The 25,171-nt window shown below is 48.4% G+C and overlaps 1 protein-coding gene across 10 annotated transcripts in view; it reads right to left on the reverse strand.

Moving 5' to 3' along the window:
- sgcg (sarcoglycan, gamma) overlaps positions 1 to 25,171 on the reverse strand; it is an 827,414-nt gene that overhangs the window by 456,236 nt on the left and 346,007 nt on the right. For 3 of the 10 annotated variants that reach the window (XM_078545431.1, XM_078545428.1, XM_078545430.1), the window contains one exon: positions 24,288 to 24,442. The exons of the other annotated variants lie outside the window; for them this stretch is intronic. The gene's annotated coding sequence lies outside the window, so the exon portion shown is untranslated. The remainder of the gene's footprint in view (positions 1 to 24,287; positions 24,443 to 25,171) is intronic. 10 annotated transcript variants of the gene reach the window in all.

Consider the following 25,171-nt stretch of genomic DNA (forward strand, 5'->3'; position numbering starts at 1 on the left):
ATCACTTAGAAATTTCTTGTCAAATCCTTTTGGTGGCCGAATGATCCACTGGAGCAGCCCAACACTTCAGCTTTCTCCCTTTACAAAAATAACACCACATGGGATCTATTCATATATCATTATTTATAAATAGTACAAGTTATACAATTCTTTCCAATGCCTTTCAACCCGCATGAAATTAAAAAGTCAGAGGACTGTTCATATTGTGCATTATACCAATTATACACTCCACATACTTTAAATTGGAACACTACTTACAATATGTACCACTAACATGACACAACTCTTGTAATTACAGTACAGACTTGCTAATCTGATGCAAAGATGCAAAATTAATGACAAATATTCAGTAATACACACAGGGAAACTAGATCCACATGGATTGTCAAAGTGGTGCACAGCATGGAGACAGCAAAGCACGTCAGAAATTGGGTAGACAGGCACAAATTAATGACCAGCTCACTGTGGATATAGATTAAATCCCAAGGCTCCTCATTACATACCCACTATGTAGAGACTGTAGAATGTTATTCAGAATTATTAAAGACCTCATTGTCAAAAATTCAACAATACTGTTGCATCTTAGTGATATCTTTAGTGATACTTTCTTATCCATGATTTGCAAATAGGCCTTTTGTTCCTCTTTTCGCTCATATTCGTCAGCTGGTGTGATTGACACAAAAACTGTACTTTCTCTTTACTAAAGCTACTCTTTGAACTGGTTGTAATTTAGTGCCATGGCTGCATGGTGCTTGAGACCTCCTAATGATAAATTCTTCCTTCTCCAATCTAATGACCCTGTAGTTAATTGTAGTGTTCCCATCTTGGCTGAGGTCAGCTAATTCCTTTTTGATCTGTACAACTCAGGAACTGGAACTTTGCCTCTCTACTGCTGGAGAACTAGGTTCTGTATTTATACAGGCATCTGATGCAAATCATATTTGTGCAGCCCTGCAGAATCGTGCTATTCACAACTTACACATCAAAATCCATGTAAGAAAAGCACAGCATCTACATCACTGTTTTCATCACACCATGTCTGGGTCTGTTGTGGACTGATTGATAGAGACTGATTGCTATGATTATTCAACAACTCCATTATCACTGCATCATAACACTACCAGGATGATAGAAGGCAAACTAGAAGGTCTTTGTTCTTTGCTTGCTTAACAATTCCTACATTTCTATGACAATATGCAAAAATCAATGAAAACCATGCACAGGATTTGAAAATTACAAAGCAATAAACATTGGGCAGATTTGTCCCAGATTTGCACTAAGTGCAGTATCTGCTGGGAAAAAGGACATTTTACTGCCGGCCGCAATGGTGGCTTTTCACACCGTATCGTCTCAATCCCGCCTCATTAATTATGCATTCCTGGGACACACTCGATGCTCTCATTCGCCTCATCATGCGGGCGCCATATTTAAAGTGCAGCCCTGCGCACACCTCTCAGTGCTTCCAGCCCATGACTGCTGCAATGAAGGCATGTTCCCGAAAGGCAGGAGGACTGCAGCCTCGGTTTAATGACGCATCTCTTGAGTGCCTTTTGGATGCAGTAGAGGCCTACCATGATGTCCTGTACTCCTGCACTGGCCGCAGGATGTGCAGCAACATCACCCATCCAGCATGAGAGATGGTGGCAGCAATGGTCAGCGCCAATGCCCTACCAAAGAAGGCAGCCACCCAGTGCTGCTACAGTATGAATGGTCTCATCCATTCCACCAGGGTAAGTCACTCTCCTCATCACTCTCAACTCACACACTCACAAACCCATCACACATCCACAGGGATCTCACATCTCAAGGGACAACACCACTAACTCTCACACACACCCTCACATCTCCACCAGGCTCATATCCTCTCGAGTTCATGTCCTCATCCCATCCATGGCTCCGCTTACCACACAAACATTCTATGCAGTGCCCTGGTCCTGCTCACTCTTTCTGTTTTCATGCAGGAGAAGCCTGCTCACAACAGTAAGGAGAGATCCCTGACCGGGGGTGGGCCCACGTTAGGCCCCTCACTCACTTTGAGGAGCATGCCATCTGCTGACTGGTGACGATGTGGACTGTGCCTGTGGTGATGGTGAGGTCCGTAGCCCTGCAGGTTACGGCACTTGAGGTGCATATCCAAAACCTTTTAAATGAGTTGAGGGTTTCTGCCTCTACTACCCTTTCAGGGAGTGTGTTTCAGACCTCCTCAACCCTCTGGTGAGAAAGTTTTTCCTCACCTCCCCTCTAATCTTTCTACCAATCACTTTAAATCCATGCCCCCGAGTTACTGACCTCTCTGCGAAAGTAAATAGGCCCTTCCCATCCACTCTATCCAGTCCCCTCACAATTTTGTGCATCTCACTCAAATCTCCCCTCAGCCTCCTCTGTTCCAAGGAGAACAACCCAGCCTATTCAATCTATCCTCCTAGCTTCAATTTTCCATCCTGGCAACATTCTCATAAATCTCCTTTGTACTCTCGCTAATGAAATTACATCCTTGCTGCATTGAGTTGACCAGTCCTGCTTTAAAGTATCCCATAGTAATATTAGGAAAAAAATGATATTTCCTTTGCACCCAGCACAGTCCCCTGTTGTCACCCCCATCATGGTCCCCTGCTCTACCCTGGCCCTTGCCCCACTCCCCAGTCCCTTCCCACCTCCAACCAACCCCCTCCCCACAAGGCTGCACGCTTACACCCTCCACCACCCCCTACCCCCAGCATCCCTACCCACCTCACCTTATGTCTGCCCTCTCCACCCCTTCCCGTGCTCCATCAACACCCCCGTGCCCCCCCCGCCCTGCACCTCCAGCCCTGGTCGCAATGCACCTTCCATCTGCTCCAGCCTGCCATCCCACAAGTCTAGACATGTGCACGCCACGTTGGTCTGGTCATAGTTTGGACTGGCATGAACTCCCGCTGGCGGGGTGGATGATTGGACGGTGAGGGGGCACAATTCTAATCGGGTAGTAATTTGAATCCTGCTAATGATATGGTAACAGCTTCCCGTTATATAGTTCCAGCATAACCTCCCTGCTCTTATCTTCCATGCCTCAGCTAATAAATGAAAGGATTACATATGCCTTCTTAACCACCTTATCAACCTGTCCTGCTACCTTCAGGGATTTGTGGACATTCACTCCAAGGTCCCACACTTCCTCTATACCTCTCAGTATCCTCCCATTTATTGTGTAATCCTTTGGGGAGAATTGACCCCTCCTGCCAGCGTCGGGGTTCGTGGCAGGTGGGGGCAGAGAATATGGCATGAGTGAGAAAATCATTTTCTCGATGGTGGGAACTGATGGCGGGAACTTGTGATCTCGACCCTTATGGCTGGTGAATGGTGGATCGCCAATCCCGCCAAGGGATGTCGGGAAGCTGTTTACCATATCATTAGCAGGATTCAAATTACAACCCGACTGGAATTGTCCTCCTTCACTGTCAAATCATACACCACACCAGCGGGAGTTCATGCCAGTCCAAAACACAACCAATGTGGCGCGCACATGATGAGCCGTTCCAGGATGGCAGGCTGGAGCAGGTGGAAGGTGCATGGTGACTGGGGTTGGAGGTACAGGATGTGGTTGATGGAGCACAGGAAGGGGAGGAGAGGGCAGACATAAGATGGGTGGGTGGAGATGCCATGGGTGGTGGTGGTGGGGGGTGTAAGCATACAACTTTGTTGGCGGGGGTTGGTTGGGGGTGGGAAAGGACCGGGGAGTGGTGCAAGGGCCATGGGAGAGTAGGAGGCTGTGAGGCGGGTGACAGCAGGGGACTGTGGGTGGTGCAAAGGAAACTTCACCTTTTTCCTAATATTACTGTGGGATACTTTAAAGCAGGCTTATGGGGACTGTGGGTATGTCTGTTTGTGTATGCTTATGCATGTGTGTATGTTTGTGTGTGTTTATGTGTGTGTGTGTGTGTGTGTGTCTAAGTTAATTAAACTGCACACAGTCAGACTGAAAGGTTTGAGTCATAAAAAGAGTTTAGGTGTAAAGCAGGCATTTGAAATGGAATTTGCATTTTTAGATGTGTTGAGATGTTGTTTAGTTTTCAAAGGGACATGATAAGATGTTGGCAGGATGAATAGGCAAAGTTATTAAGTTTATTTTTCCCATAAGCGCTGGCCATAATGACAGCATGAAAGATTTTTATATTCTGGGAAAATTAACTTCCAAAGAAGGTTGAAACAATGGGACTGACAGAACAAAAGGGAGGAAAAGTATTTAAAGAAAAATGGAAAGCTGTGTGGGGTGTGGCCATGTGAAATCTTGAAAGGTGAACTGTGTGAAACAGACTTGTGTGAAAAGCCTCCAGCCACCTGGGAGAAGTTTGCTGTTCCAGTAACCAAAGTTTTGTTAAAAGCCTTTGGAGTTCCATTGTCAAGTGAGAGTGAGCAAGAAGCTGTGAAATTCCTCCCTTCCAGCAACAGTGGGTGCCTATGGTAATATTGCTGGATGTTTTATAGATTAAGAATCTATTTGGACTGTTGCCTGGAAGGGGGTCTGTTGTCAGAAGTCTAGTTAAGTAGAAATCTCATTAGAACTGTTATAAAATTAAATGTAACTATGTAACTGTAGTCTTGTGTGTTTAAGTTTTCTTTTCTTTTGTTAATACATGTTTTAATTTAATCTTTAGAATCTCTAAAGGTGGTAGTGGACTCATTACTTCTGACTTCAGTGCACAAACCTTCTCGTAATAAATACAAATTACAAAATCGTTGTGGCAGCGTGATCAAGTTTCCCTTTGGGATTTGGTCAGCTTGGTAAATACCGCCTGCCATATCATAACAGAGGGGTGGGTGTGGCATGGGACAGTGAGGGGCGGGAGGGTTCAGATGGAGGGGTTGGTTGTGTCAATTGCGGAATCCTGGGGGAACAAACCGAGAGTACTGGTGCGAGGAGGGAAAAGTAACAGTTAAAGGGGGCAGTGGGATGCAGTATGGTGGGAGGGTGATGTCCATTGGTGGCGGGTGAAGGGCCAATTTGGGTTGTTGGAGGTGGACATGAATCCAAGGGGTGGGCAGGATAAGGGTGGGCATGGGGGTCATGACTGGGTTGGGCTCATCGGGAAGGGAGGGCATGTGAGTGGTGGCAGTGGTGGGCTGCAGGGTTAGTGGGGGAGCGGGTTCAAGGGTGACAGTTGGTGGGGTAAAGATTACACCGAGGGGTGGGGGGGTGTCAATGGAAAGTTGGGGAGAGGTTTTGGGTTACAGGTGGAGGGTAGAAAATGTTACAGACTGTTTGAAATGAAACGCGCAACATCCTGTTGCTGAGGCACTGTCTACTCCCTTGATGTCCAGCTCAAGAGATGCTGGCTAGGAGGAGGGTCATTGGGTCAAGGGAACTTCAGCTCAGTTCAACTGGACAACTGAAGGGGAACCCTAATATACAGTCCTGACAAGGGAAAGGTGTTTCTATAGACTAGGTAGTGGAGGGCCAGGGAACAGCATGCATGGGAGGTTTCTTGCACATGGTTCACAAGGGCCCTGGCAAATATCGATGCCTCCATGTACAAGCATGATTCAGGGGGACATACACGCAGCCGGGGTTGGTTGCTTGAATTGGGTGTGGGGTGGGGATGCGCAAAGAAGCAATAAAAATCCAACAGCCTTTTGTAAAGTGCAACTATACATATATTTACAAGTGTGCAACAACTATTTTCCAGAGTGAGCACAGAACTTTTTAATTTTACGTGCCTTACCATTGTGTCTAGGTGCTTCCCTGACATCCTCAGCAGGGGTGGAGGCAGCCTGCTGACCACTATGCCCTGTTGTCTTTGATGGACTGTCCTCTGGAGGCCCGAGGCCAGGAAGGCCCCGGCTTTCTTTGGGTCGCCTGCTCTGGGGCACGTACGCACTCAGTGGTCTCGGAGGCTTGAGCTAATGGGGTCACAGGCAGTGGGGACTCGAAATGCTGGGGCACCCTTGGAAAGTCCTGAGTGGAGGGCCCAGGAATGTTCTCCTGATGCTCCTCCTCCCTTTGGGTGCCCGAGAAGCCCTTCTGACTTCTTGAGGAGAAGGGACACCGGGAGGGAGGTCAAGGTGCCCCATCCCCCTCTCATGTAACCACTGCAAAGGTTCGCCCACAGCTACAGTGATGGAGTGCAGGTCTGTGTGCATCTCCGGCAGAAACTGAGCATTCTGCTGGACCAGGTTCTCCATGCACACATATGTCGGTGCCATTACATCAGAGAGCAGGCGGACAGGCTCCTCTGACTCACGTGCCACTCTGTTTAGGGCCTATGACTCCTCTGCCTGATGTTCCCCTGCCTCTCACTGTGTCTCCAACACCTTATCCAGGACCACTCCCAGAGGTTCATCATCAGACTTGGACTTAGCATAGGCCTCTTCCCCAGTAGTCCTCCAAGTGCTGGTGAACTTGGCCATCCCTGCCTCCTCCTGCTGCAGACATGTGTCCGTACGGTGACAACCGGAGTGTGAGCCCGAAGCTAAATTAGATCTATGACCCACCAAGGTGCGTGTCTCTGAGCTGGTGGAGGAGGCAGGTGACTACTGTGATGGCTCTACAGGTGAGAATTCATCGTCATTGTCATCCTCCTTGGTCCTCTGTGGACTGGGGCTGGACTCAGGATTGGGATCTGGCCTTGACTTCCTGCTGGCAATTGTGGAAAGAGGAGAGAATGAGTGACTGGATGGGCTGCCTCCTATGTGGCACTGAGCATCACCCTCAGGTTTCTATGTGCAGAGATTAAGCTTCCTTACTGGGTGACTTGGGGATGCCGGCCTCGCCATCGCCACAGGGATGGTTACGGTCCTCCCTGCCAGCTTGGCAGCCCACTCTTCATATTGTGCCAGGGGGGTGGCGATCAGACATGCTCCATCCTGTCTTCTTTCTCTCGCCCCTGTTGTGTGCTGTCCTCTCCTGCATAAAGATAGAAGATGGTTTGTGAGCACTTGTGTTGCGGTGACGTTCACATGCTGCAATCTCCAGCACCAACCCACTGGCAGCTGTGTACCATATCAAAGTGGTACTGCTGCTGGTCCCCAAGGGTACTTCAGCAGCACCCTCCAGACCTGTGAGCTCCAGCAGCTAGAAGGAGAAGGACAACAGATACATGGCAGCAGTAGCAGCAACTGCAGTTGCCCTCAATGTTAACCAACACACCCTTCCCTCAAAATTTGTGCATTCAGTGATTCAGTGTGGCTGGGTCAATGACCCGCAGTTACCTCCCTACCTGCAGGCCACGTGGACTGCAGTGGGGCAATGAGGCAGTGCCCCAGCACCTTGTGAAGGGTTTTTAAGCATGGGCAGCACAGATGGTGGCCTTGCCATTGAGGCCCAAGTCTCAGTTCCCATTCATTGAGGTGAGTATGGGGACTAGAGCGTTCATTTATCCTGGCAGCTCAGATAAGGTCATTGATCCTTTTCCTGTACTGCAGACCGGTCCTCCAGTGAATTGAATTGCCACTCACCACCCTGGCAACCACCTCCCAAGCAGGTGTGGTGAGACGGGTAGCCTCCTCCTCCCATCCCTCAGAAAAAGGATGCCCCTCCTGTCCTCCACTGCTTGAAGAAGTGTGTCCAACGAGGCATCGCTGAACCTTGGGGCCAGTGCTGGTTGAATCCTGCCTGCCATGCCTAGCTCCAAACTCCAATGCACAATGAATGGAGTAGCTGTCTGGCTGCCTATTAAATATGGCGCCTGGATATGACGGCGGGGTGCGACTTCCTTGCTGTCAATTCCCCAGGAAGCCCCCAGCTGCATAATTAATCAGCCCAGCATCACGTGATTCGGCCGGTTTCCCTGCTAGGCTGTGCCTAACAATGGGACTTAGGCCCGGAGTGGAAAATCCCGGCCTATGCCTTGTTTGGCCTGTCCAAATGCATCACCTCGCACTTCTCAGGGTGCAATTCCATTTGCAACTTTCCTGCCCCACCTGACCGGTCCATTGATATCTTTCTTCCGTCCACAGCAATCCTCCACACAATCTACCCCAAGGCCAATTTTTGTGTTGTCTGCAAACCTTTTGATCATTTCCCCTACATTTAGGTCCAAGTCATTAATATATAGCACATAAAGCAGGGGACCTAGTACTGAAACCCGTGGATCCCGACTGGAAACAGCCTTCCAGTCACAGAAACATCAATCAACAATCATCCTTTGTTTCCTGCCATTGAGCCAATTTTGTATCCAGCTTGCTACATTCCCCTGGATCCTATGAGCTTTTATATTTTGAACCAATCTGCCATGCGGACCTCATCAAAAACCTTGCTAAAATCAATGTAGACGACATCAATTGCACTACCTTCATAAATTGTTCTTGTTGCTTCCTCAAAAAAATCAAATTAGCCAGCACGGCCTTCCCTTAAACAATCCATTCTGACTGTCCTTGATTAATCCATGACTTTCTAAGTGACAGTTTATCCTGTCCCTCAGAATTGATTCCAATAATATGCCCACTACCAAGGTCAGACTGACTGGCCTGTAATTATTCAATCTATCCTTCGCTCCCTTCTTAAACAAAGGTACAACATTAGTAGACCTTCAATCCTCCTGGCCCTCACCTGTATACAGTAAGGATTGGAAAATGATGGTCAGACCCGCCGCAATTTCCTGCGTGGTTTCTTTTAACACCCTGGGATACATTTCATCTGGCCCTGGCGACTTATCCACTTTCAAGGATGCTAATCCCCGTAATTAATTAACTTGGATTCAGGGATAGAAGGTACTATGGCTAAATTTGCAGATGACACCAAAATAGGTGGGAAAGTAAGTTGCAATGAAGAAATAAGAAATTTACAAATGGATATGGACAAATTAGGTGAATGGACCAAAATTTGGCAGATGGAGTTTAACGTGGATAAGTGTGAGGTTATCCATTTTGGTTGGAAGAATAAAAAGGCGACTTATTATTTAAATGGAGAGAAACTTCAGAATGCTTCAGTGCAGAGGGATCTGGGTGTCCTCATGCATGAATCGCTGAAAGCTAGTATGCAGGTACAGCAGGTAATAAGGAAGGCAAATGGAATTTTGGCAGTTATTGCTAAAGGAATAGAATATAAAAATAGGGAAGTGTTGTTGCAACTGTACAAGGCATTGGTGAGACCACACCTGGAGTACTGCGCACAGTTTTGGTCCCCTTACTTGAGGAAGGATGTAGTTGCATTGGAGGTAGTTTAGAGGAGATTCACTAGATTGATTCCAGAGATGCGGGGCTTGTCTTATGAGAAGAGATTGAGTTTAGAAGGATGAGAGGAGATCTAATTGAGGTATATAAGATGCTAAAGGGGATAGACAAAGTAGACGTGGAGCGGATGTTTCCCCTTGTGGGGCATTCTAGAATGAGAGGCCATAGTTTTAGGCTAAGGGGTGGTAGATTTAAATCAGGGATGAGGAGGAATTACTTTTCTCAAAGGGTGGTGAATCTGTGGAATTCACTACCTCAGAGTGCAGTGGATGCCGGGATGCTGAATAAATTTAAGGAGGAGATAGACAGATTTTTAATTAGTAACGGGTTGAAAGGTTATGGAGAGAGGGCAGGAAATTGGAGTTGAGGCCGAAATGAGATCAGCCTTGATCGTATTGAATGGCGGGGCAAGCTCGAGGGGCTGAATTGCCTACTCCTGCTCCTAGTTCTTACGTTCTTATGTTCTTAATACTTCTTCTCTCCCAATGTTTATCACACCCAGTAATTGACACTCCTCCCTAGTTACAATGTCTGCATTGTCCCCCTCTTTTGTGAAGACAGATGCTTGAACCTCCCTTTTGAATACTCCCACTGCTCTGACACTGATTTACCTTCAAGTAGCTGTTTCCAGTCCACTTTTGCTCAATCCTCGGCTTAGAAGAATTGACCTTTCCCCAGTTTAGAACTTTAACTCCTGTTTTTTCTTTGTCCTTTTCTATAATTATGTTAAAACTAACTGAATTATGATCACAACCACCAAAATGTTCTCCCACTGCCACTCCTTCCACCTCCTCAGCTTCATTTCCTAAAACCATGTTCTGAACCGTGCACTCTCCTGTTGGACTTGCTACATACTGGCCAAAAATATTCTCCTGAATGCACCTTAAGATTTCTGTTCCTTCAATTCCTTTCACACTAAAACTATCCCAGTTAATATTGGGGTAATTAAAATCCCCTACTATTACTGTCCTACTGTTTTTGCACTTCTCAGAGATTTTCCTACATATTTGCTCTTCTATCTCCCTCTGACTGTTTGGGGGTCTATAGTACACTCCCAGTAGTGTGACTGCCCCTTTTTTTGTTCATAATCTCAACCCATATGGTTTCGTTTGATGATCCATCGAACATATCATCCCTCCTCACAGCTGTAATTGCTTCTCTAACCAAAATTACCAATCCCCCTCCCTTTTTATCCCTCTCTCTATCTCATCTGAAAGCTCTGTAATCAGGAATGTTGAGCTGCCATTCATGTCCCTTTTTAAGCCATGTTTCTGTAATAGCTATGATATCATACAGCCAGACTTTATTTGCTATACTCCTTGCATTGAAGTATTTACCCTTGAGCACTGCCAAACTCTCTCTTTCAATTTCTATCCTTTGTTTCCTCTTTCTTCCAGACTCACTCACTGGTTTTTCTGCCTTCCGTTTCCATTTTTGATTTTGCCCTAATTGAATCTACCCCCAGGTTCCCACCCCCACTGCCAAACTACTTTAAACCCACTCCAACACCACAAGCAAACGTCCCAGCAAGGATATTGGTCCCCGGTTCATTGAGGTGCAAACCACCTGGCTTGTTCTGGTCCCACCTACCCCAGAACCAGTCCCAGTGCCCCAGGAATCTGAATGCCTCGCTCCTACACCATCTCCAGCCATGCATTCATCAGCTCTAACCTCCTATTTCTATGCTCACTATTGTGTGGCACCTGTAGTATTCCAGAGATTATTACCTCTGAGGTCCTGCTTTTTAATGTCTTACCTAGCTCCCTAAAATCTGCTTTCAGGACCTCATCCCTCTTTCTACCTATGTTGTTGGTACCAATGTGAACCACAGCCTCTGATTGTTCACCCTCCCCCTTAAGAATGTTTTGCAGCCACTCTGTGATATCCTTGACCCTGGCACCACGGAGGCAACATATCATCCTGGAGCCATGTCTGCAGCCACAGAAACACCTGTCTGTTTCCCTATCGAATCCCCCACCAGTATCCCTCTTCCATTCTTCTTCCTTCTCACCCATGCAGCTGAGCCATCCACAGTGCCCGAACTTGGCTATTGCTGCACTCCCCTGACGAACCATCGTTCAAAGTGGAAAACCGATTCGTGACCAAGATAGATTCAGAGGACTCCTGCACTATCTGCCTGGTCCTCCTAGACTTTCTGTGGTCATTCATTCCCTCTCAGCCGGCGTGCTCCTAAGCTGTGGTGTGTCCACCTCCCTAAACATGCTGCCCATGTGGTCCTCAGTGTTGCAGATGCACCACAGTATCTCCAGCAGCCGCTTGAGTTCCAGAACCTTTTGCTCAAGTTTCTGTAGCTGGTGACACCTCCTGCATATTTGCTCCTCTAGGCCACATGAAGTGTCCACAATTCCCCATATGTCACACGATGGGCATTTCGCATGGCTGAGCTGCCCCGCCATGCCTTAAGCTCACTTTTTGACTATTTACTACAAACTGGAGACTAGAAAGCTAAGTAGACTTACTCACCAATCAGCCCCTTCTCTTGCTTCAACTACTGGAGACTGATTAAAAAAGGTAACAGATGGAGCACCTCTTTCGCCCTCTACACTGAATTCCCATATGAACCAAATTCCCAACTCCACATTCCGTCTACGTCTCAGTTAGGCACAGTCTCCTGTCTCCTTGTGTGCCCCTTACTGTCCCGAACCCAATCTGGTCCTCACTCAGAGTCCGCACATTTTCACTTACACAAAGAGTCACTTGATCGCAATCAGATGCAAGAATCTTGGGCTGAATTTCCCTTCCATAGAAAGTGAGACCAATTGTAACTCTCCCCAAAAACACCAACTCCCTTGGCTGAGATTGTGGCTCAAACTTGGGACTTTTCTGACCTGTATGGGTCAGCTAATCATTGTGCAATGGACTAGCCTCGTTCTCGGAGAGCTACTGTCCTGTTCCTGTTCTCGCTCCAGCCCATGTACATAAATAATCATTGTGTAAACTCAATGAATCATCAGATGAGCAAAAATGTTTCTAATTACCTCCCCTGACGTCTCTGCAGTTTTATCCAGTGCAGCCTGGGATGATAGCCATACTTCACTGGGATATCGAAACATAACTGATGTTACACTTATTTCTGAGGCCATAAAAGAAAAACAATAAATTCAAACATAATAGCAGTTTAAATATTACATAAAACAAAGTTACACACCTGGAAGGTACATTAAAACACTCTAGTTAGCTAGTATGCTGTTTATTTTCACTGAAGCCATGTCACTGTGACACTTTTCTATCTCCCTCAGTTTATTCTGGGGAGATTTCCATCGATTTACATTTTCCTGCTTTATTCAGTGTTATTTTTTATTCTACAATGCACTTATCATTTGCTATTATTGAAGGTTACTTGTACCTTTTACTTTGTATTTAGACTGAAACACAGTAACTGTTTCCTGTAACATCCAAGGATAATCGTAAAGTCATAACTGTCTCAACAGCAGGCATTCTTGAGAGTTTGCCAAATTTGTCTATCATAAATAACAACCTTTCTAATGAGGATGAGAAAAGAAATATAGAGACAACAAATTAAGAGTGATTATAAAGCCGTTTTGAAATGGTAAAGAAGCTGTTTTCCAAAAGCCCAAGGTGACATTATTTAGTTTCTTAAATTCCACTCAGCCTAAATTACAAGGCTATTGCATCTAGGCTGCAGATTTACTGCCACTCTTTTAACATTATGAAGCAGTTTCATAAAAAGGCAGCAAAGCCAGGAGCTAAGTCCCGATTTGATCCCTGAACACATTAAAGCAAAGGGTGTGAACCCACTTCTCATCTGCAGTCTCAGCATGGTTGTGCTTCTCATTCTCAGTGTAACTCCAGACTGGATCTCTTTTAACCTCCAAAAGCTTATTTTTCAATTTTCTAATGTTGAGAGGAAGCAGGAATCCCTGCTTAACCTGTCATAATGTTAAAAGTTCACTGCCTGGGGAGCAGAGTTCTGTCCCGGTGTATAAGACATGCATCAACAGCATGCATTTCTATTTAGCTCAATGCAAGATGCAGTCAATAGTATGATTTGGGACTGCTGCCTGTAAAATGCAATGTACAACATCAGTTTCTGACTGGTACCTATTCCGAGCAGGCAAAACATTATTTGCACTATTGTTCCTACACTGATGGAAAGTACATAATAAATAAAGGACAGAATTTTATGGCCCCGTCACAGCAGGGGCAGGGCCATAAAATGCAGTGAGCCGTTCGAAAGTCCATTGACTTCTGCAGGACCGTAAAATCCTGCCGGCGTCAAATTCCACCCTTAGTTTACTTATAGTATCCTAAATATAACTTGTATAGTGAAATGACAGAGCAAAGCAATAAAAAACAAGAGCAGAAACCCCTTATACATATATACAACATTATATGTTACAGGTGGCTAATTTTTTTGGAGATTTCACAGGAGCAACACAAAAAATACTGAACTTTCATTTTTATTGTAAAGTGATTACATTTTCTGAAAAGGGCTTTGTAAGTTCTCTCTAAACATTGGTAAAAAGAAATCAAGATTGAAATTTATGTAGTGCTTTTCACAACATCTCAGAGCACTTCACAGACAGTGGAGTACCTGTGAAGTGTAATCATTGTTGCAATGTAGGAAATCTGGCCGCCAATTTACACATAGCAAGCTCTCACAAACAATGGCCCAATGTTAGGAACATAGGCACAGGAGTAGGCCATTTGGCCCATTGGGCCTGCTTCACCATTCAAACAGATCATCTACCTCTAAACCATTTTTCCCACTAGCCCCACATTCTTTGACTAGTTACTAGTATCCAGGAATCTATTCATCTCTGTCTTGAACATGCTCAATGACTGAGCTTCCACAGCCCCCTGGGTAGAGAATTCCAAAGATTCCAAATAAATTCCTCCTCATCTCAATCTTAAATGGCTTGCCCCCTTACTGGCCAGCTAATCTGTTTTTGTGATGTTGGTTGAGGATAACTATTGCTCTTCTTTGAAACAGTGCTACAGAATCTTTTATGTCCACCTGAGAGAGCAGACAGAGCCTCAGTTTAACATCTCACCCAAAAGACACTGGGCAGAATTTTCACCTCGGCGGGCGGGCATCCAACCCACTCGAGCGTGAAATGACACGTGATGATGTTGGACGAGCGTCCCGACGTCAATGCGCAGTCCCATGATAGTTTGGTCGGTGGGCATGCTTCCACCTCCCGCGTGCGCCCACTAACAATTAAAAGACCTACTAAGGCCACTAAAGTATCAATTAACGTTAATTTATTGCTGTCCGTCCAACCTTATGGTTGACGGGCAGGCGATAAGGCCAAGCGGCCTTTGCATTTTTTGGAAACCTCATCCAGGGACAGGATGAGGTTTCAAACATCAAACAAAAACAAAATAAAATTTTTAAAATTTCATTTATACCATGTCCCTACTCATGTGACAGAGTCACATGTGGGGACATGTTTTATAACATTTTTAATATCTTTTATTTCTAATATTTAAAATTCTTAATTTCCCTGAGGCATCTCTGTGCCTCAGGGGACTTTCAAGCGCTTACTCGTGAAGATCCCCACTCACCCCGCTCGCCCTCCTCCCCGCTCACCCCGCTCGCCCTCCTCCCCACTCACCCCGCTCGCCCTCCTCCCCGCTCACCCTGCTCACCCTCCTCCACGCTCACCCCATTCGCCCTCCTCCCCGCTCACCCTCCTCCCCGCTCGCCCTCCTCCCCGCTCACCCCGCTCGCCCTCCTCCCCGCTCACCCCGCTCGCCCTCCTCCCCGCTCACCCCGCTCGCCCTCCTCCCCGCTCACCCCACTCGCCCTCCTCCCCGCTCACCCCGCTCGCCCTCCTTCCCGCTCACCCCGCTCACCCCGCTCGCCCTCCTCCCCGCTCACCCCGCTCGCCCACCTCCCCGCTCACCCTGCTCACCCCGCTCGCCCTCCTCCCCGCTCACCGTCCTCCATGCTCACCCCATTCGCCCTCCTCCCCGCTCGCCCTCCTCCCCGCTCACCCCGCTCGCCCTCCTCCCCGCTCACCCCGCTCGCCCTCCTCCCCGCTCACCCCGCTCGCCCTCCTCCCCGCTCACCCCACTCGCCCTCCTCCCCGCTCGCCCTCCTCCCCGCTCACCCCACTCGCTCTCCTCCCCGCTCACCCCACTCGCCCTCCCCCCTGCTCACCCTCCTCCCCGCTCGCCCTCCTCCCCGCTCACCCCGCTCGCCCTCTACCCTGCTCGCCCTCTACCCTGCTCGCCCTCCTCCCTGCTCACCCTCCTCCCCACTCACCCTCCTCCCCGCTCACCCCGCTCGCCCTCCTCCCCGCTCACCCCGCTCGCCCTCCTCCCCGCTCAGCCCGCTCTCCCTCCTCCCCGCTCACCCCGCTCGCCCTCCTCCCCATTCACCCCGCTCGCCCTCCTCCCTGCTCACCCCACTCGCCCTCCTCCCCGCTCGCCCTCCTCCCCACTCACCCCACTCGCCCTCCTCCCCGCTCACCCTCCTCCCTGCTCACCCTCCTCCCCGCTTGCCCTCCTCCCCGCTCACCCCGCTCGCCCTCTACCCTGCTCGCCCTCCTCCCTGCTCACCCTCCTCCCCGCTCACCCTCCTCCCCGCTCGCCCTCCTCCCCGTTCACCCTCCTCCCCGCTCACCTTCCTCCCCGCTCGCCCTCCTCCCCGCTCACCCCGCTCACCCTCTACCCTGCTCGCCCTCCTCCCCGCTCGCCCTCCTCCTCGCTCGCCCTCCTCCCCGCTCGCCCTCCTCCCCACTCGCCCTCCTCCCCCGCCTGCACAGGCAGTGCTGAGCCTGCTGCCCGCATTTGAAGCCTTAACTGGCCCGCCAGAATGAAATCACGGTCCGGCCCCGATTGCAGGCAGCAGTCGGCTTCCTGACCTCCCCCACCCGCCTCCACTGAGCCCGCCCAAAAAGGGCAAAATTCTGCCCATTGGATGGGATTTTCCCTGCATTGCACTACATGTGGGAGTGGGTGTGAAAAGCAGTGTTTTTCTTGCCAGCTGCAATGGTGGGTTTTTGTGCCGTTTTGTTCACTGCCCCCCTCATTAATAATGCATGCACGGGAAACAGCTGGCAGGCTGTTAAATGTCAAAGGGGGCTGGTTAGGTTTTCTCTTGTTGGAGGCAGTCATTACCCGACATTGTGTGGCATGAATGTTACTTACCAAAGTAAGCCCAAATCTGAATGTTGTCCGGGTCTTGCTGCATGCTGAGTTCATTATCTGAGGAGCTGCGAATGGAACTGGAATTGGATGTCAATCAAATCCAAATTTAGATAATGTTCCAAAATTTGTCAACTATCTATTGGAAATAATTAGTCTTCAAAAGAGGGTGTGGCTAGCACTGTTCCCTTCACCTCTGGTAGTTTGTAAACAGTTCAGACGAATGGAAATACAAATCTTGTCTCCTTGAATAGTGATTGAGTGCAAGCGAAACGAGTTTTGGATGTTTTAACTCAGTTTCCAACAGACCACAGCTAAGACTGATAACAGCTGCAATATCTCACCTCCAGAGTGCAGATGAAATTCAATCAAGCGTTAGATCCGCAGGAAGATAAATGTTGATTTATAATCACTGACTTCTGTCCTACCAAAAATAACACTTTGAGGGTCCTAACATTAACTTATATCAATGCGATACGGCACAGAGATGTAAAATCACCAGATTTAGCAGCGGTGAATGTGCAATTACATAAATTACATGTAATGATGTAATAGGCTATTCAAATGGACACGACAAAGCTGGTTGCATGGCCAACCATGTCTTGCATAGCATCAGAAATGTACTGTATACTAACTTTTGCCTATTATCTGTATTTGTATCTTGTCTTTTTTTGGTAAGTTATCCTTTTGTGCTCATCACTGTGAAGAATGTCAATCTTGAAGACTGGGTTACTGTTCTTCTTCTCACACCAAATGGCAATTACTCCCATGTCAAGGTTGTGTTGAAATTGTCAAGGAGTTCTCATTCCCCTCTGTCCCAACAAATATTCACAAACTCAACTTCAGCAGAACAGCCTTTGGCCTCACAGACCTCTCCATCCACTCACTGTACTCCTTGATCCCGTCGTGCTTCGGGTGCATGTCTATTAGTCCCTGAACATTTTGAAGTGGATGTGCCTATGGCCCATTTGGACCTGACACATCCCCATCTTAGGGCCACTTACACTGTTCAACATATAACCTCACACCCTCCACCCAGTCATGTGTCTGAATGTAACCTTCCCCACTGGTAACCCCCAGTACAATCCTAGCCCTGCAGCCCCTTCTCCTGCCTGAGGCCAGCTGCCCCCCTTCCCCAGTGAAGCCCTAGCTCTGCAGTCCATTAAAAGCCACCCCCACCTTACTGGTGGTCTGCAAGGTAGAGACCTGCCTGTGGCAACCCCTTGAAAGTGATATGGTGCTGCCTGTGAAGCCTGACACTGATTTCTGTGAGCACTGCGCGATGCAAGGCAGGCGAACAAACCTCAAAGTGATGAGTGACGTGCAGATCGCCAGGTGCACGTGCCATTATGAAACATGTCGTTCTAATCACACAGTGTGGGGGGGATGATTCCGGCGAGCGGGGCTTATAATGAGATACAAATGTATTAAAGTGTCATTCCCCAGGTACTGTGGTGGGAAACTTGGCTTGCCATTGATAGGTGGAGTGGATGACTGCAAACTGGTTTCACAACAACATAAAACCGATTTTTGGCCTTCTCATGATATTTTCCACTTCCGCCCGCCATGATGCCCGCTGCAAACCGGGGTGGAAAATCCAGGCCATCACCTCTGGCAGTGCAGCACTCCCTCAGAGTGTTAACCTGGATTTTTGTGCTCAAGTCCTGGAGTTTCACTTGAACCAACAACTTTCTGACTCAAAGGCAAGAGTGCTCTCAACTGGGCCAAAGCTGACACCTGTGATATATTATGGTGCAGTTTCTTTTCAGATACTGATCAATACATTTCATAACTTAGAATAATGATGGTGCGTTATAATGGGCTGGATCATAAGTTCCTATGCATTGTGAGTGGAGGGGGACTGGTAGAACATGGTAAACCAGGAAGTAAATGCAAAGTGCTTGTCAGTGGCTTTTTAATTGCCACATGCGTACAGTCGATTATGCCCTGCAGCTGTGGAAGCTGGCTAAAGTTGAAAACCCAAGCAGCTGCTCATTCTGACTGGTATCACCTGTGGCAAAGTTAACAAAATTGACAAATGTGCCATCAGTCACCTGTGTAATGGATTTATAGGTTGCTGACTGTGAAATCCTGTTAATCTCCTCAGCAAATCCCTGGCAGGAACCTGAGGCAGAAGAATTGAGGGTGGTGGTGACATTGACAGTCACTAGTAATGCATGGCCGCCAAGTCCAGTTGCAATAAATCTTGTTCCAGAAGGATTCAACTGTCTGCCAGCAACTGATGTCAGCCTTCTGAGACAATGGGTGGAATGCTCTGTGCCCGCTAACACTGGGCGTGTTTGGCAGCGTGAGTGGATAATATGGCAAGAAGGCCAAAAATCGGTTTCATGACGTCTGCTTTGCCCGTCAGTGGCAGGCCACGTTTCCTGCTGTTGGATGTCGGAAAGCTCATTGTAATACATATGCAGATCATTATAAGGTCAGCTGGCTGGAATCATCCCCCTCACACTGGACCATCCGCCTATGTCGGTGGGAAAACATGCTGGTGCAGCACATGTCTGGACAAGTGTGACGTGCAGAAGACTGAACTTACCACAAGGGCCTTGCTCACATCGCAGACATGATAGGAGCAGAAGATGCTGGAGCCCGACACCAACAGCACACTGGAGGAAGGTCCATGGCATACTGGACAGACTCTCATGGATGTAGCTCCTCTGCAAAGCAGCTCAAGGAAGTTGGAAACTCATCGCTCAGGGACTGCTCACAACTGATGATGGTAGAGGCCGTGGAGAGGAAGGGCCAGCTGTGTTTGGGAGAGGAAGAGGTGTCGGGGGAAGTGAAATTGGGAGGGGGGAACGAAGGTGTCGGGGGGCAGTGAGTATGAGGGAGGAGGGGACAAAGGGTAAGAAGACAGCAACTGGAGAGCAGGTGTAAGAGGGGTGTAAGGTGTAAAGGAAGGAATTCAAAGTGGGGAAGGATTATGGAGAGGGGAGGGAGTCAGGGAGGAGGGAGGAGAGGGAGGGAGGAGTCTGGAGGGGAGGAAGGAATGTGGAAAGGGAAGGGAGTCCAGGTGGAGGAAGGAGTGTGGAGAGGGGGGAGAAGTGCGGAGGGGAGGAAGGAGAGTGGAGAGGGGAGGGAGTAAGGCTGGAGGAAGAAGTAAGGATGTCGGAAGGAGTCAGGATAGGTGAAGGACTAAGCAGGGGGGCAAGTCCGGGGGGTGCAGGAGGGCTAAGGGCGGAGGTGTCCAGGGTGAGAAAGAAATTCCAAGAGGGGATGGGGTTCCAAGGAGGGAAGGGGTCTGGAGGGTGGGATATCCAGGTGAACATGCAAGAGAGGGCTCTGATAAGTTCATGACTGCCTCCTGGGGAGCAAACTGAGGGTGGGCGTGGTACAAGGGAATGTTGAGAATGACTGAGGGTAGAATGAGGCGGAGGGTTGGGAGGGTGAGGGTTCGACTGTTATGGTAGAAGGGACAGTGAAGGTGGTTAGTCAGGACTCGGAGGCAGACACGGAACCTGGGGGTGGGAAGGAGGAGGTTGGGGAGGTGAATGTGGAAGGGGGTGGGATTTTCAGGAAGGAAGGGAACGTGCACATTCACCTGGACATCCCCAAAGGAAAAGGGTTCTGGCTGGTAGGTCACAGGGTGGAGGCGAAAGGTGATGCCAGAGGTGTCAACAGTGGTCGGGGAAAGGAAATAGGTGACTGGGGAGGGGAAAGGACAGGAGAGTGAATGAAAAACTGAATAATCACCATGCTGTCTAAATCGAAAATGAAACGAAAGTTGTGGTGGGCGTGATCGGGTGCTGCATGGGAGTTCACGGGGGGTGGGCGGAGATGCAGGTCAGCTCAGATGGACAACTGAAAGCAAATCCCAGCAGACAGCATTGAAAATGCTCAGGACATTGAGATGAGTGTGATGGATGAAGGATCTGCGTGCGTGGGAGAATGTTTGCATGAGTCCCTGCCACACACACACTTCTCCCTCCAGAATCACTCATTGGTGAGCTGCTCCTTCTGCGGTGACAGAGGATGAGGTTGAGGGGCTCACTGGCAAAAGGGGACTCGGAGGGAGCAGACAGCCTCTGAGATTCCTGAGTCAATACCGAGGGGCATCCAGCTGCGGTTCCTTCTCCCTTCGGGTGCCTGAGAGCTCTGAACTAACTCCTTGGGGGGAAGGAGCACCTTGGGAGGGTATCGAGTGCCAAATTTCACTCTAGCTTTGCCACTGCAGAAACTCACCCATGGCTCCCAAGATGGGAGTGCATGGAGTGCATGTCTCCGTGTTCTGCTGGACCAGGGTCTCCATGGCATCTGCCATCCTCCCCATGAGACCTCCATACATGCACATGTGGGCACCACTTCATCAGAGAGCAGGTGGATGCACTCCTCTGACTCATGAGCCACTCTGTTGAGGACTTCCACCAGCTCTGCGTGATGTTCCTGTGCCTTCTGCTGACTCTCCAGGATGAGTTGGAAGGCCAAACCTAGAGGTTCGTTATCTGACTCGGGCCTCACAGATACCTGTACCCCAGCAGTCCTCTGAGTGCCGCGGAGCTCGCTAAGCCTACTTCCTCCTGCTGTGGACACGTGTCCATATAGTGACCACCAGATTGTGAGCCGGAGACTGCTCAAGATCTAGGTCCCACCAAGGTGCGCTGCACTGGTGGAGGGTGTGGGTAAGTGCTGCTTATTTCCAGCTCTTCAATGGAGGAGGTGTTCTCTTGGCTGGAGATAAAGACCTGGATGGAGCTGAGGGACTGGCTGGATGAGGGTGTCGGTCACTTGGCAGAGCTCCAAGTGAACCAAAGTAGAGCTAATTAATGCATGGCATCACAGTCAAAAGCAGAAGAGTGAGCACTCGCTGGGGCGGAGGTGATGGCATAGTGGTAGTGTCGCTTGACTAGTACTTCAGAGACCCAGAATACTGCTCTGGGGACCTGGGTTTAAATCCCGCTACGGCAGATGGTGGAAATTTAATTTAATAAAAATTTTGAATTAAAAGCCTAATGATGGCCATGAAAGCATTGTCGATTTTTGTAAATACCCATCTGGTTCACTAGTGTCCTTTAGAGAAGAAAATCTGTCGTCCTTATCCGGTCTGGCCTATATGTGACTCCAGACCCACAGCAATGTGGTTGACTCTTAAATGTCCTCTGAACTGGCCTAACAAGTCACTCAGTTGTATCAAACTGCTACAAAGTCTCAAAAAAGGAATGAAACCGATGGACCACCCGGCATCGATCTAGGCACCAGAAACGACAATGGCAATCTCAGCCCCGTTGACCCTGCAAAGTCCTCTGTACTAACACCTAGGGGCTAGTTCCAAAATTGGGAGAGCTGTCTCACAGACTTGTCAAGCAACAGCCTGACATAGTCATCCTCATGGAATCATCCCTTACAGATAATGTCCCAGACACCACCATCACCATCTCTGAGTATGTCCTGTCCCACTGGCAGGACTGATCCAGCAGAGGTGATGGCACAGTGGTATCCAATGGGGAGGGAGTTGCCCTGGGAGTCCTCAACATCGACTCCAGACCCCATGAAGTCTCATGTCATCAGGTCAAACATGGGCAAGGAAACCTCCTGCTGATTACCACATACCGCCCTCCCTCAGCTGATGAATCATTGCTCCTCCATGTTGAGAATCACTTGGAGGAAGCACTGAGGGTGGCAAGGACAGAATGTACATTGGGTGGGGGGCTTCAACGTCCATCATCAACAGTGACTCAGTAGCACCACTACTGACTGGCCTGGCCAAGTCCTAAAGGACATAGCTGCTAGACTGGGACTGCAGCAGGTGGTGAGGGAACCAACAAGAGGGAAAAACATACTTGACCTCATCCTCACCAGCCTGCCTGCAGCAGATGCAACTGTCCATGACAGTATCAGTAGGAGTGACCACTGCTCAGTCCTTGGGGAGACGAAGTCCCACCTTCACATTGAGGATACCCTCCATCATGTTGTATGGCACTACTACCGTGCTAAATGGGATAGATTCTGAACAGATCTAGCAACTCAAGACTGGGCATCCATGAGGCGCTGTGGGCCATCAGCAGCAGCAGAATTGTACTCAAACACAATCTGTAACCTCAGGCCCAGCATATCCCCAATCTACCATTACCATCAAACCAGGGGATCAACACTGATTCAATGAAGAGTGCAGGAGGGCATGCCAGGAGCAGCACCAGGCATACCTAAAAATGAGGTGTGAACCTGGTGAAGCTAGAACACAGGACTACTTGCGTGCCAAACAGCATAAGCACTAAGGGATAGACAGAGCTAAGTGATCCCACAACCAACGGATCAGATCTAAGCTCTGCAGTGTTGCCATGTCCAGTTGTGAATGGTGGTGGACAATTAAACAACTCACTGGAGGAGTAGGCTCTGCAAATATTCCCATCCTCAATGACGGGAGAGCCCAGCACATCTTCAATCTTCAGCCAGAAGTGCCGAGTAGATGATCCATCTTGGCCTCCTCTGGAGGTCCCCAGCGTCACAGATACCAGGAGCATGGGAGTGAGAGAGTCCAGGGGTGAGGGGTGGGTGAAGGGGGTGTGGGGGGGAGACGTGAGAATTAGGGTCCCTCACATTCATCTACAGACCTGGGAGGATATCCCAGCAAATGGAAGTGGGCCTTCTAACTTGGCCGCCTCAGCATCTGCTCACCTCTGCTTCCGCCTCCACCCTGCTTCAGGGGGTAGCACTCTCTGACTCCAGCCTGCCCCAACTCTGCAAGGTTGGTGGGCAATATGGTGGGTGGGCATGGCTACATTTGAGGCCGGTTTGTGATTTCTGAAAATGGCCTGATTCCCGATTCTCAACTCAAAGAGGAACATTTGGCCCTTATGGGACTCCAGTCAGATGGGGAGCCAGTTATTAAACTCCACAGCAGCAGATATGTCTTTGCCACAGTGAGGGTTTTGGCCTGGGGGGATGGGGTAATCAGAGGGGGAAACCAACCAAAGTAGGCGGCGGGGGGGGGGGGTGGGGGGGGGGGGGGGGCGGGATTGGTTTGGCTTGACTGGAGTTGGAGCTGGGGCTTGGTCGGAGGGGGGAAGAGGGGGATTACAGGTTAGGATGTTGATCAGTTTGCTTAAGCTAGGATCCAGTCAGGCCCTGTTAATCTGAGAATGAAAGAGATCTAGAACTGCAGATACATTTAAAATGTAGGATGACAATATGGCTCAGGTTGGATTGGTCCACTTTTCTGCCTAAACTAATGTTGGAAGGTTGGAAGGTAGGTTTGTGGAATGGCTGGTCTATGAAGAGAAGACTATTGCTGTTCCTGCCCCTGCTGGTGTTGGTGATCTTGCTGCTCCTGTAGCTGCTGCTCATCACCTTGGTTCTCATTTGAGGTCCAAAGTAAAGCTGCAAAAACAGCTCCCACATTGATCTGATGGATCATAGTTCCAAAGTCAAGTTCAGATGCACAACCCTTCAAAGCTGTGAAGGTAACCTTTAAATTGGCAAAAAGTTACCTCTCAGCACAAGTACTGTAAACAAAGCTTTTCAAGTAATCAGGCTAGAAAGCAGCCGTGAGATTTCAGTACCCTTTGACATTTTTCCTAGTCATGTGTTTAGCCTCTAAATTACCACTGTCTTCTGACCTTGCTTTCACTGACGAGTTCCAAGAAGCCTGAGAAACCCATGGACTCACAGTTAAATTCCAAAAGGTGTAATTGAGTGATTAACTTATTGAAATTAACAACCCACCTCTCCTGAAGGGTTGCTCACCCACAGCCTAACGTGCAGCAGTTAAATGCAGAAGCTGGTGGGTTGGAGTTGACTTCCCAACGCACTGTCCCCATCCGCTCCCAAACACATATGCTCTTGCAAGTTAAAATTCAGCTGAATATGTAATACACCTATAATTCATGGGATTGCATAACCTTCTGCTTCAGCCACCTGTTCCTGAGTTTGTGATCCAGGAAGATAAAATTAGCAGAATTATTACTCTATATTCATTCAATAATTTATGCTCACAGAACTGAAGAAGATTTTTATGGCATGTTATTTTAATTCTAAGTGAGAAGGCCTACCTTTAATTGATAGCCCACCCAGCCTCCAAGATGTTCTTGGGATCAGGTATAGTGTTATATCTGACAATGACTCTATTGGGTTTAGGCTCAGGCTGCAGCAAGGTGAGAACATGCAGCTGTGGCGTCTTCAGCACAAACAAATGAGAAAGACAGCCCTGGGGTAATAGCAGAAGGTTTCAACAGTGAATACAGTATAATTCTTTTTTATAAAATGCACAGTGTTGAGTCCAAAAGCTTTTACTGAATCACTCTAACCACTCCCCCCTTTTCTTTGAGAATATTATTTTCTTCTGTTGCCTCGGATTTGACCCTTATGCAAAGCATCAATTGTCAACTAACAGGAGTGACAAGTCACCTCATCTAAGTCATTTGTATTGTTCTATAACTCGTTGCTAAGAGATGAGTGGGAGCAGCATGGGAGAACAATTCCTCTGTTCATTCACTGTAGCAAACTCAGAAACATGTTCTTTCTGCTCACTTTAAGATTTCACTGCGAATAGAGGAAATTGTTTTACAGAGAACTTGCCCTCTGATTTTTACCCCTTTATTTGGGGAAAGGACCTCACTTCCCCCAGGGATCACCAAATGGGCTTAAGAATTCCATTGCATGGGGAGTTGTAAATGTGAATTCACATCTTGGTTTAGTATACTCAAACAGCAAGGCATGAATTTCACCCTCAAACTGCCAGGAGTTCTGCTCTTAATTAACCAGTCACATTTGAGAATTGTGTTATTTAGGTTCCAGATTTCAGCCAAGTCACACATGGAAATGCTGAGTGCAGAAAGGGTCTCCTTATTTCCTGGAGTTTCAAACTGAAGTTGACCAGGTCGGGGCTGTAAACCAGTAGTTAAAATCTGCATTTTATTTCCCCTGGCTAGCCCGA

Source organism: Cetorhinus maximus, chromosome 7 (genome assembly GCF_964194155.1).
Source record: "Cetorhinus maximus chromosome 7, sCetMax3.hap1.1, whole genome shotgun sequence".
Classification (NCBI taxonomy): domain Eukaryota; kingdom Metazoa; phylum Chordata; class Chondrichthyes; order Lamniformes; family Cetorhinidae; genus Cetorhinus; species Cetorhinus maximus.